Source organism: Antechinus flavipes, chromosome 3, assembly GCF_016432865.1.
Source record: "Antechinus flavipes isolate AdamAnt ecotype Samford, QLD, Australia chromosome 3, AdamAnt_v2, whole genome shotgun sequence".
Taxonomy (NCBI): domain Eukaryota; kingdom Metazoa; phylum Chordata; class Mammalia; order Dasyuromorphia; family Dasyuridae; genus Antechinus; species Antechinus flavipes.
Window position 1 is genome coordinate 147,493,455 of NC_067400.1, and position 10,215 is coordinate 147,503,669.

A 10,215-nucleotide genomic window follows, 5' to 3' on the forward strand; every position below is an offset into this window, starting at 1 on the left:
AGGAAGAAAGTCTGACTTTCCCAGGGGGTGATTTTGCAGATTTGTTGAGCCTGACATATAGAGATAGAGAGTTGGTTTCATGGCCTTCACTAAAATCTGTGAAACATTTATCCCAAATTTCCTAGAGATCAGGGCCTCATCCTTTCCCAAAGATAGCCATTTTTGTTCTTCTGTTCTTCCTTAGAAAAATAATGAGCTAAATGCAGTATACAATTGTAATAATTAATTCATCTCAATGCTTGCTAATATCCATCACCCTACTGCTTTTAATTGGTTTTGTTGTTATACCAAATGTTGGTCTCCTAAACTCTAATGAGGATTGGGAGCTCTTATTAACCCAACAGACCACTCTACTTTGAGCTAAATAGGATCATAAAAAAAAATTTAGTTCAATTCTCTCATTTTAGAGGAAAGAATAATGGGAGTCAGAGACATGAGATTACTTGAGCAAAGATGTACAAGTAAATAAGTAGCTGATTTGGAATTCAAAAATGTCGCCCAACTACGATGCCCTTTTCACCACAGTATACTATATCTCCTTAACAATAAAATGTCAACGTCAGGCTATGGCAAAGAGGTGTTTTGGAGTAGAGATCCCTTCCTGTAAGCCAAAGTTTCTGAAACATTTTTTCACGAGTTACCTCTTTTTGCTTGAGAAATTTTTATATGATACATAAGTATACTAATCAAATATTTTCTGATAATTAATCATAACTTTGCAACTCCCACATTCAGTTATGAGATACCATGTGATTTCAAAACACACAGTTTAAGAAGCTGGACCTTAAATCATACTGCACAACTTAATCCAACAGACTAAAGAGCAAGAAGATTTTTTAAAGTATACATGAATCTCTGTTCCTTTAACTTTGACAGGAATCTCCACAGGAATATAAACATCGTCTCTTGACATCCACAGAGGGGCCAAAGTGTCAAGGTTCTTGTCAGAGCTGATCACGGGCAAAATCATGAAAAAAAAAATTTAATTTAATTAGTTTTTCTCACCTTCCTTACCACTTATGCCTCATTATCATGCAGCAAATAATAGTTATACACATCATTAAATATATTAGATTAACTTTATTGTAGATATTACTTGATTACAATACTAAACTCTGTGCATTCAAGTTCAATTAAGTGCCAATTATGTAGCACTGACCAAAATGCCATAGGACTTTATAGACATCAATGTGGGCTTGTGTATTTAGAGAAGACTTTTTATGGAGGAGATGACTCTTAAGCTTGATTATAAGAATGGCTAGGCTTCAGATGGAGTAAGATATGGTATGAAACAAAATTGTAAATGGTTGTAAATATCAGAAGGTTTGAGAGATTTTAACAGACTCTAGAAACCCATTTTAGGTACTTGATATTATGAAAATATTTTTAAAGCTCAGTCCTTTAATGCTAAACTATTTGCCAAAGACTTAGATCTTCTAAATTCCAAGTCAAACATTCTATCTACTCTGCCACCAAGCTATTTAATAAATATTAATATGATTTATTAAAGTATATTCTTTATACTTAACTAAAGACTCAGAGAAACTATCAATGGGTAATGCTACAAATCTTCACATCTGGGTGGCTTCCAAGTCATTACTTTTTAAATAGGAAAGGTACCCTCTCTAATGTTTCAGTGATATTTTACTATATTTTTTTTTCTAAAGGTAGAGAAGGTAACCTGATTTCGGACTGCCTCAAGTCAGTCCTCTAGTAGTTTAGATGCTGTAATGAAATGAGTCACTGGTAAGGCTATTAAAAACTTAACAAAAGGAGATTTACTTAGTCAAAACAGGAGAAAGATATTCAACAAGAATATATATACCACAAATTGATTCAGCCTTTGAGTTGCCACCATATCCCATCAACCAAATACCAGAGTGTTTAGAACTTCTTGTTGCTTTCTTTTTCACTCAGACACTATTGTGTGATATCAGTGCCCTGACCCATTAATTCCTTGAGCCAATTAAATCTTAAGGCTATTTTAATACCTTTTTTAAAAAGAAAAAACTACTTTAAGTTGAATGGGAATGGAGTGGTAGGATAATGTTCCCATCACATCAATTGTTATTTGTTACTTTTATGGACAGATATGCACTTTGGGATTTTTGAGCATTTTCTTCCCATGGCTAAAAGATTTATTTGGCCTGTACACATAATAGAGAGCAGGAAGCAGACCAAAACAAACATGGCCTTCGCTAAGATTTGTGAAAAATTTCTTTCAGATTTCCCAGAGTCTAGAAACTCATCCTAAAAATATAAAAAAAGAAAAAAAGAAAAAAGTTCATTCATAGCTAGAATTTCTGACTTCATTTTAACTTTGAATTCTAAGGTAGGAATTCTTAATTTGGGATCCAGTACACATGCACATATACATATTTACATATTGTGCCTATATATGTAGATAAGCACATTACATATGTATTTATTCTGATGATTGTGTTTCAACATAATTTTCTTTGTAATCCTATCTGTTTTGTTTTATGCTTTTAAAAAAACTGAAGTTTCACTAGACTACCAAAGGAGTTCATGATGCAAAATAATCAAGAATTCTTGCTATAAAAAACACTGCAATTACAGCAAACCAGTTAGCCAATCAATAAACTTTTATTAAGCATCCACTATGTGCTAGGGATACAGAAAGAGACAAAAAATAGCCTCTGACTTCATAATCTAACTCATATGAGCTCATAATCTAACAGGAAAGACAACAAGCAAACAAATACAAACAAATAAGCTATAGATAGCATAAATAGGAAAGGATTAAATAGAACTGAGAAAGGTGAAATATTAAGATTAAGAGAGGTTGGAAAAGGCTTCCTGTAAAACATGGATTTTAATTGGAATATCAGGGAAGTCTTCAGGCAGAGAAGAGGAGGGAGAATATCCCAGGCAAAGGACAACCAAAGAAAATGCCAGAGCTGAGAAATGAAGTGTCTTGTTGCCAGGAAGACAACATCACTAAGCACATGTTGGGGAATAAGATGTAAGAAAACTGAAAAGTAGGAGAGAACATAGCTATGAGGGTCTTGAATGTTGGTGTTTTGAATTTATCTATTAGTCAATAGGGAACTACTTCGGTTTTGTGAATAGGGAATGACATGGTTGGAACTGTGCTTTAAGAAAATCATTTTAGTGGCTGAAAAGAGGATGGATTGTGGGGTGAAAGAGTCGGGGAAGGCTGATATGCCAGCAGGTTATTTCTATAGTCTGGATGTGAAGTAACCAGCGTTTAAATCTGGATTTCTTGATCTACTTCATATGGGAGGGAAAGAGGCAGTTGTCTTATATGTAAGATGGCCTATCAGATAACTATTAAGAACTATCATAGGCTCTGACATAAAGTCCTCAGACACCATGAGGTCACCATAATAGAGAGTAGGAAGCAGACCAAAACAAATCATGGGAAAACTCACTGAGGAGAAAACTATAGTGGGGAAAGAAACATGCCCTCTGATAGCCTCTTATTTTAAATAATTATTTTTGAGAAATAGACACACCATGACTACAGAGCCAGTTCAAGACCTTCTTTTGATGCATATGACCAAAACCAAATCACTTAACCTCACTATGTTCCCAGTCAACTTTCTAAGCCTCTAAATTACAAATAATTTAAAGCTGTTGTTCTGCACAAATACAAAGATTTCCCACAGTTAAAGTTTCTTACAATAATAAAATCAAGTCATAGGTTGGGACAAAAAAAAAAAAAAACTAGTTGCTAAGTTCACTCTTTCTATTGCAGAAAGAGGAAAGATGCTATTAGAATCTTCAAAATTTTAGAGCATTAGAGCAAAAATCTAGTAATTTTGCTGTGAGGGGACCTATACCAGAGTTCTTTCTCTCCCCTCCCATCAACATGTTAGGCTAGATTTTTCAAAAACATTTTCAGAACTCAAGACAGAGCAAGCTAATACTTAATAGTTTGGTCACAACAGTCCTTCTGCTGAAGGACATCAAAAATGCTTTGGATAGCTTTGTTTCTAAAGACCTCTTAAGCAGTTTATCTTCCAAGTGGTGAGTGGTGATATGAAAGAAGATCTGAGTATAGAGTGATACAAGTCATAATAAAGTACAAGGGGAATGTCTGGAGCTGACAATCCTTATCTCCTAGCATCTGAGGAAACGGTATCAACTCTGGTAAAGAATTTTAATACTCAATCTAGTACTTAATCTGCTGCTGGAGAAACTGTAATCATTCCCTGGACACCATTTTCCATAGCAGACATTAAAGAGTGAAATTTATCTTTTCATTTTTTAAAGTAACAATTGATTTTCTCTATCTTCTACCATTCTGTCCCCAGTTTAAAAAAAAGCAAAGAAAGAAAAATCAGACCAATGTAACAAATATTGATGACCAGAAACAAATTCTTACTTTGGCTGGATGCAGAAAAGAATGTTGAGATGGCAAGCATACCTCCCCACTCCAACACATCCATGATGGTGGCAGGCTGCATTAGGGTTTAGATTTAGGAAGTATTTGAAATGCAGTCTATTTATAACATTCTGATGCCTATTTTTCTAGTAAAGGAAAAAAGAGCCAATTCACTATTTCTTATCTGCAAAAATAAACAAATGAGGTTTTCTATTGTTACATACTAAATATAATATACAACATATTAATATGATGAACATCATATCTTTGCCCATGAACTGAGGCTTCAGTGAATTTATGGAAGAAGTCAAAGATGCCATTAGACTGGTTATAAGCCAGATATGATGTGTTTCTCAGGTTTTCCCAAATGAAAGATCTTTGATAATAACATGAGGGGCCAAAGTACTATACCACGGTCTTGACTTTCAGCAGAACAAATCTGTTACGTAGTCAAGAGATTTTAATTTGGTTCTGGACAAGCTAAGAATTAGCTGGCAAAGGGAACAAAAATGAAGAAAAGCTATGAAATAATGAAAATATATTTTCTATGTAGACAATAAAGCAATTCCTCACGAGGAAAAATCCAAAAATGTTTAGAGCAATGGCAACATCATTAAAATAAATATTGCTTCCCAAGGTGATTACTTTGAAGAAGATAAAATTCAAAAATCACAAAATATTAGAAATTGAGATCTGCCTTAGAGATCTTTTAAGGCAATCCTTCTCAATTCTAAATAAGAGGAAACTTGGTTGCAGTATGAGGAAGTGATTTAGGACACTGGGATCACAGATGTAGAGCTAGAAGGTGACTAAACTCTTAGAAGATAAGAGATCAAACATTTATTAAGCTCTTAACATGTACTAGGAACTGTACTAAGCACTTTATAAATATTATCTTATTTCACCTCACTATGAGCTAGGTGCTATTATTATCTCCATGTCATAGTTGAGGGAACTGAAGCAGAGATTAAGTTATTTGCCCTGGGATCACACAAAAGCTAGTTAAGTGGCAGGATCTGGATTAGAATTCTAGTCTAGTGTTTCATCCCCTGCACTGAATTCACCAACAGCAGTTCACATCACAAAAAGAATAATATCACTATAGGATTTAGAACTGGAAGGAACTTTTGAGGTTGCCTAGTTCAGCTTCCTCATTTTACAAATGATCTAGAGCAGGTGTGACTAGCTCCTCCACTGTACCAATGCTCCCATTCTTTTAAATAACTAAGTTCTACAGTGTTTTAATTACTGCAATAAATGAGGCTGGAAAATGGAACTAGGAGAAATGTACCTCCTTTAAAAAGTCACAATTTTAAAATTTTTTCCAAAGAATACTCACAAGTCAGTTTGTATGTCATTCCCAGTGTGTGCCAGTACCATTGGTAGTAATCTGATCATCTCCGATTAGAGTTCCAGGTTGGCCAAGCTCTGCTTGGATAAGGAGACTTAGAACTGTGCCAATTATGCCTTCTCAAGCACCGAATAGTAGTTAAAGAGTTCCGATGTCTTTGTAGTTAGTAGAGAAAAGTCATCGAGTAATGAACATAGGTAAAATGGCTGAGAATAAGCATTGAACTGTAAATTCAAAGACAGAGACTAGATATCTCTTTTTACCAGGGTAATATCAATTCTTCACTTTTGAAATTATCCCAGGGCTAAGGAGAATAAAAGGGAATCTGACAAGCGTCAAAAGAGAAGTATTCCAAAATTATTATCAAACCCTGACTCATAACTGGACTCACTTCATGTGAAGTAGTCCTCATTACCTTACACAACTAGGCATTTCACAAAAGAGACCATATAAATCAGCTCCCTTACTGATTCCAGAAAGAGGAAAGAGTGGGGTTTTACCTAGTCCCATTTTTAACCTTCAGAGGAAGGAATTAATTTCCAAGGGGAAAAAAACAGACTAAAATGAGATTCAGGGACCGCAAAACTCTCCCTCGCCCACCCTAATTTATCTGTGAAACTCCTTTGGAGCTGGCCAGGGTCCTGACTATCTGACAACAACAGCAAAAGCCAGACAGATATGTCTAATGATAAAGACTTCTCTACTGCAGCCTCTTCTCAGATGGGAAAATCCAGGTCTGAGGCAGCCATCTAGCTGCAAGGTGAATTACAGTAATTCAATAAACAAGATTCTGGAGCAGCTATTGTTTAAGAGTAATATATTTGCATCCATTACAGTAAAAGGCACCTTCACAAAGACCTTGTAAAGTTGTAAGCTAGGAAATAGGGGATAGGACAGACTTCAGAAGAAAAAAAAGAACAAATTTGCTTGCTACTGTGTTGCCAGTATGGTCCTTTGATTATCTAAAAGAGCTGATATTGCTGTCAAATGACTGGCAGACTGTACGGCACCAGAGAACCTCCAGACAGTTTGTTTTGTAGAGCTGACAGAAAACAACTCAGCGTCAAATGACAGGATCAAACAGTTGGGAATATCCCAAGGAAAAATGTTGAAAACACAGAGATGGATATATCGAGATAAGAGGAAATCAATGAAGTAAAAGAGCATCAGTAAAAGAAAGGGAGCTGCACAAAAAGAGGGCTGGGGGAAAGAAAAGGACTATGAGTGCTAAAATGTTACAAGCCTCTTAACAATGAAACTAAAAGCAAATGTAAGCAGGGAGTAAGAACAGAAGAGTTTTAAATCCAAAGAAAGGACAAAAAATTATAGGTATGTCATGTTATTAAAGACCAGAGGGTGGCTTATGAAGATAGAAGTAAAGAATAAATAAACTTGTGAATTATGATTATTCATAATTACTTTTTCATGTCAAGGCTGATCATTTGCTAACAGAAGTAGGCCTAAGGCCTTTATTTGAGGTGTCAGTATATTAAAGTGTTGGCAGAACGTGATTTCTACATATGAATATTAAAGCTTGTGAAATATGAACATTCTTTGGAAATAGAAAAGAAAGATTATTTACTAAAGGTCATAATTAAGAAAGGATTTGCCATTTAAACAAGCAAGCAATTACCTTTGGAAATAGCCATTTAAACAGGAACACAATGAAGTCACTAATTGTTCTTTCCTTCTCTTGACATTCGGTCTTTAACTATGTTGAAATATGTGCTACTCAAAAGTAGACTGCTAATTTCTCTCCCAGAGCAATAGTCCCATTAATTGAGAATGTCTGCTTTCTTATTTCCTTTTCTTTCTTCTAGGTGCTCATTTTCCTTACCAAAAACTAATTACCAGCACACTGATGGGCACCAATCGTACTTCTGAAAAGACACTAATGAACAAGAATAACCAGTTAGAAAATGTTGGTACAGAAATGAAAATAAAAGAAAAACATTCTTTTTCTTTGCTGAGACAATTGAGGTTAAGTGACTTGCCCAGAGTCACACAGCTAGGAAGTATTGAGTATCTGAGGCTGAATTTGAACTCAGGTCCTCCTGACTTCAGGGCAGGCACTCTATTCACTGCACCATCTAGCTATCCCTACAATCTCATTCTTTTACACATAAATCTAATTGTTAAGGAAGGCCTAACATCAGTATCTTGTTAACTCAGTTCCCATTTTGGGATGAAATGAAGCACTTGTGACATTGAACAATTAACAAAATGCATATTAGTCTGCTGTAACACGACAAAGTTATGTAACAAAGATACAGGATTATATGTTCCAGTTTTACTTGGAAACATTTACATTTATATGTGGTATACCTATAAAAGAACTACTTCATATATACATGTGTATCCAGTGTACATACCAATAGAGAAAATTCAAACCATTAAATTTCCTATATTTCTCTTCTACCTTTTCCTTTGCCTCATCTCTTAAATTGGTCTGGCCCTTCATGTTATGGGAATTCCATAAGAAATTTTTAAAAATGAAAAAGAGGAAAGAGTGATGGCTGAAGTCAGTTAAGCCAGGTTCAAATTCTGGCCCTGCTGTTTATAATCAGTGTGACATTGGACAAGTCACTTAACTCTCTGAGTCTCAGTACCTCATCTGTAAGAAAGACAATTCAAAGTCTTAGGAGTCTTATTCTTGTACACATACATGTGAAAAAGGCAGGATGTGGGCCAGATAATGACCTGTCATCTTAGCTATTTCTATGCTTTTTCAGATTCATTTGTAAGGTAAAATCCAAATAAATTGAGACACCTGAAGAAAATAGTGGTGCCTCAAGCAGCAGAAATCTTTGAGGTTTTTGGAAAACAGATCCTGAAGAGAACCAAGGAGAATGGAGATTGGCGATCAAAAATTGATGGGAGTTAAAAAAGGATCTTATAACCCTAAGAAAGAAGTAGGAAAGGGACATTAATCCTGCTTGCAAGAGAAAATATTCGGATATATTTAATGCTTGAGAATTCTAATTAGCTGGTTGACTAATCTATACCCTAAAAGAACTTGTAGGAAGGAGGAAGAAGACTTTGGGAGCCAATTGACTTCCCTCTCCTTATGGAAAGAAAAGGAATCAAAGGTTTTTGATAACTAGGCTGTTAAAGATCTGCCTTTTTTATTAAGCAGAACTTTAGGTTATAGATGCTGAGCAAAAAGAAAGATGGTAGAACCTATTCCTCTTAAAGGAAGAGACAATGCCTCAACTGAAGACTCCAACTGATATCCTGTAATGGCAGCAGCAAAATCATCCCAATAGAGAAAGCCAGAGAGCAAGTCAATTTAAATGAGATAAGACAGCCAGCAAGAAATAGGCTTAATAGAAAGAAATGTCTGATATGGAGCATGTGAAGTAGAAACAGTTCAAGAATATCACCAGAAAATATTGGTGACTCTATAGCATCAGAACCATGAGATATCCTCCCTATATATAGTCTGGCCATATGTATACTCTTTATTTATTCCCTTCTATATATGTATCTTTCCACATATTTGTCCTGGTCACATATTCCCCCATATATTCCCCTGGTCATATGTTCTCCTTCCATGTGCATCTTTCCGTATATGTTCCCCAGGTATATACATTCTTTGTGGATGAGTATGTCCAAGGTTTATAGGGGAAATGTTTTTATTGTTACTTTTCCTTCCGTATTATTTAATTAAATGGCTTAGCTTTGAACTGTGCATACTCTGGCAACAACAAAGAACACACATTTGTGGGGACTTAGTAGTAATAGTTTTTAGTGGATCTATATCAAAAAAGCACCTTGAAGATGAAGTAGATTTTACAGGTATACCACATATAAATGTAGATGCCCCCAAGTAAAACTGGAAAGTTGGCTCAAAGGCCAGTAAGGTCCCTTCCACTTCTAAATCTGTGATCCTCTATTGATTAATAGCTGTTTCTTTCTCTAGTGGGTTCTGGCATTAAGTTTGAAATGAACATTCAATAAATATTTGCTCATAATAACATAATTCAACTGTCTAATCCTGAAAGTGACTTTTTATGAGACTACTTAGATTCAAACTCAATTCTCCATCTGGGCTGAAGATAGTTGCATCTAGTTTTGACCCAATGATTTAATTTTTTTTTCACAAACTTTTCCAAGAACTGCCAATTCCACTATAAAAATTTTATTGAAAGGAAGTTTCACCAACCTCCAGCTGCAGTGTAATTATATACATAATAGTTAACTAAATTATACCCTATATGCATTTGCCAAGAAAATGTAAAAGATTTTTGCCCTGCAGCTTAAAATGTTCCAAAAGTTTTTATAGTTTTCTGGTGAAAAATTTCAAATATGGTTTAAAATGGAAATTTGGAGATATATTTTGCTATGTGGATATTTTATCTGTACTAATTTCTGAGTTCTACAAAAACATCTTTCTGGAAGTGTTACTTACTTGGTCTCTGACCCAGACAAATTACAGCCACAAAGACAAACCAGTTTGGTGGAGTTTCTGCAATTTTCTCACAAGCCACAA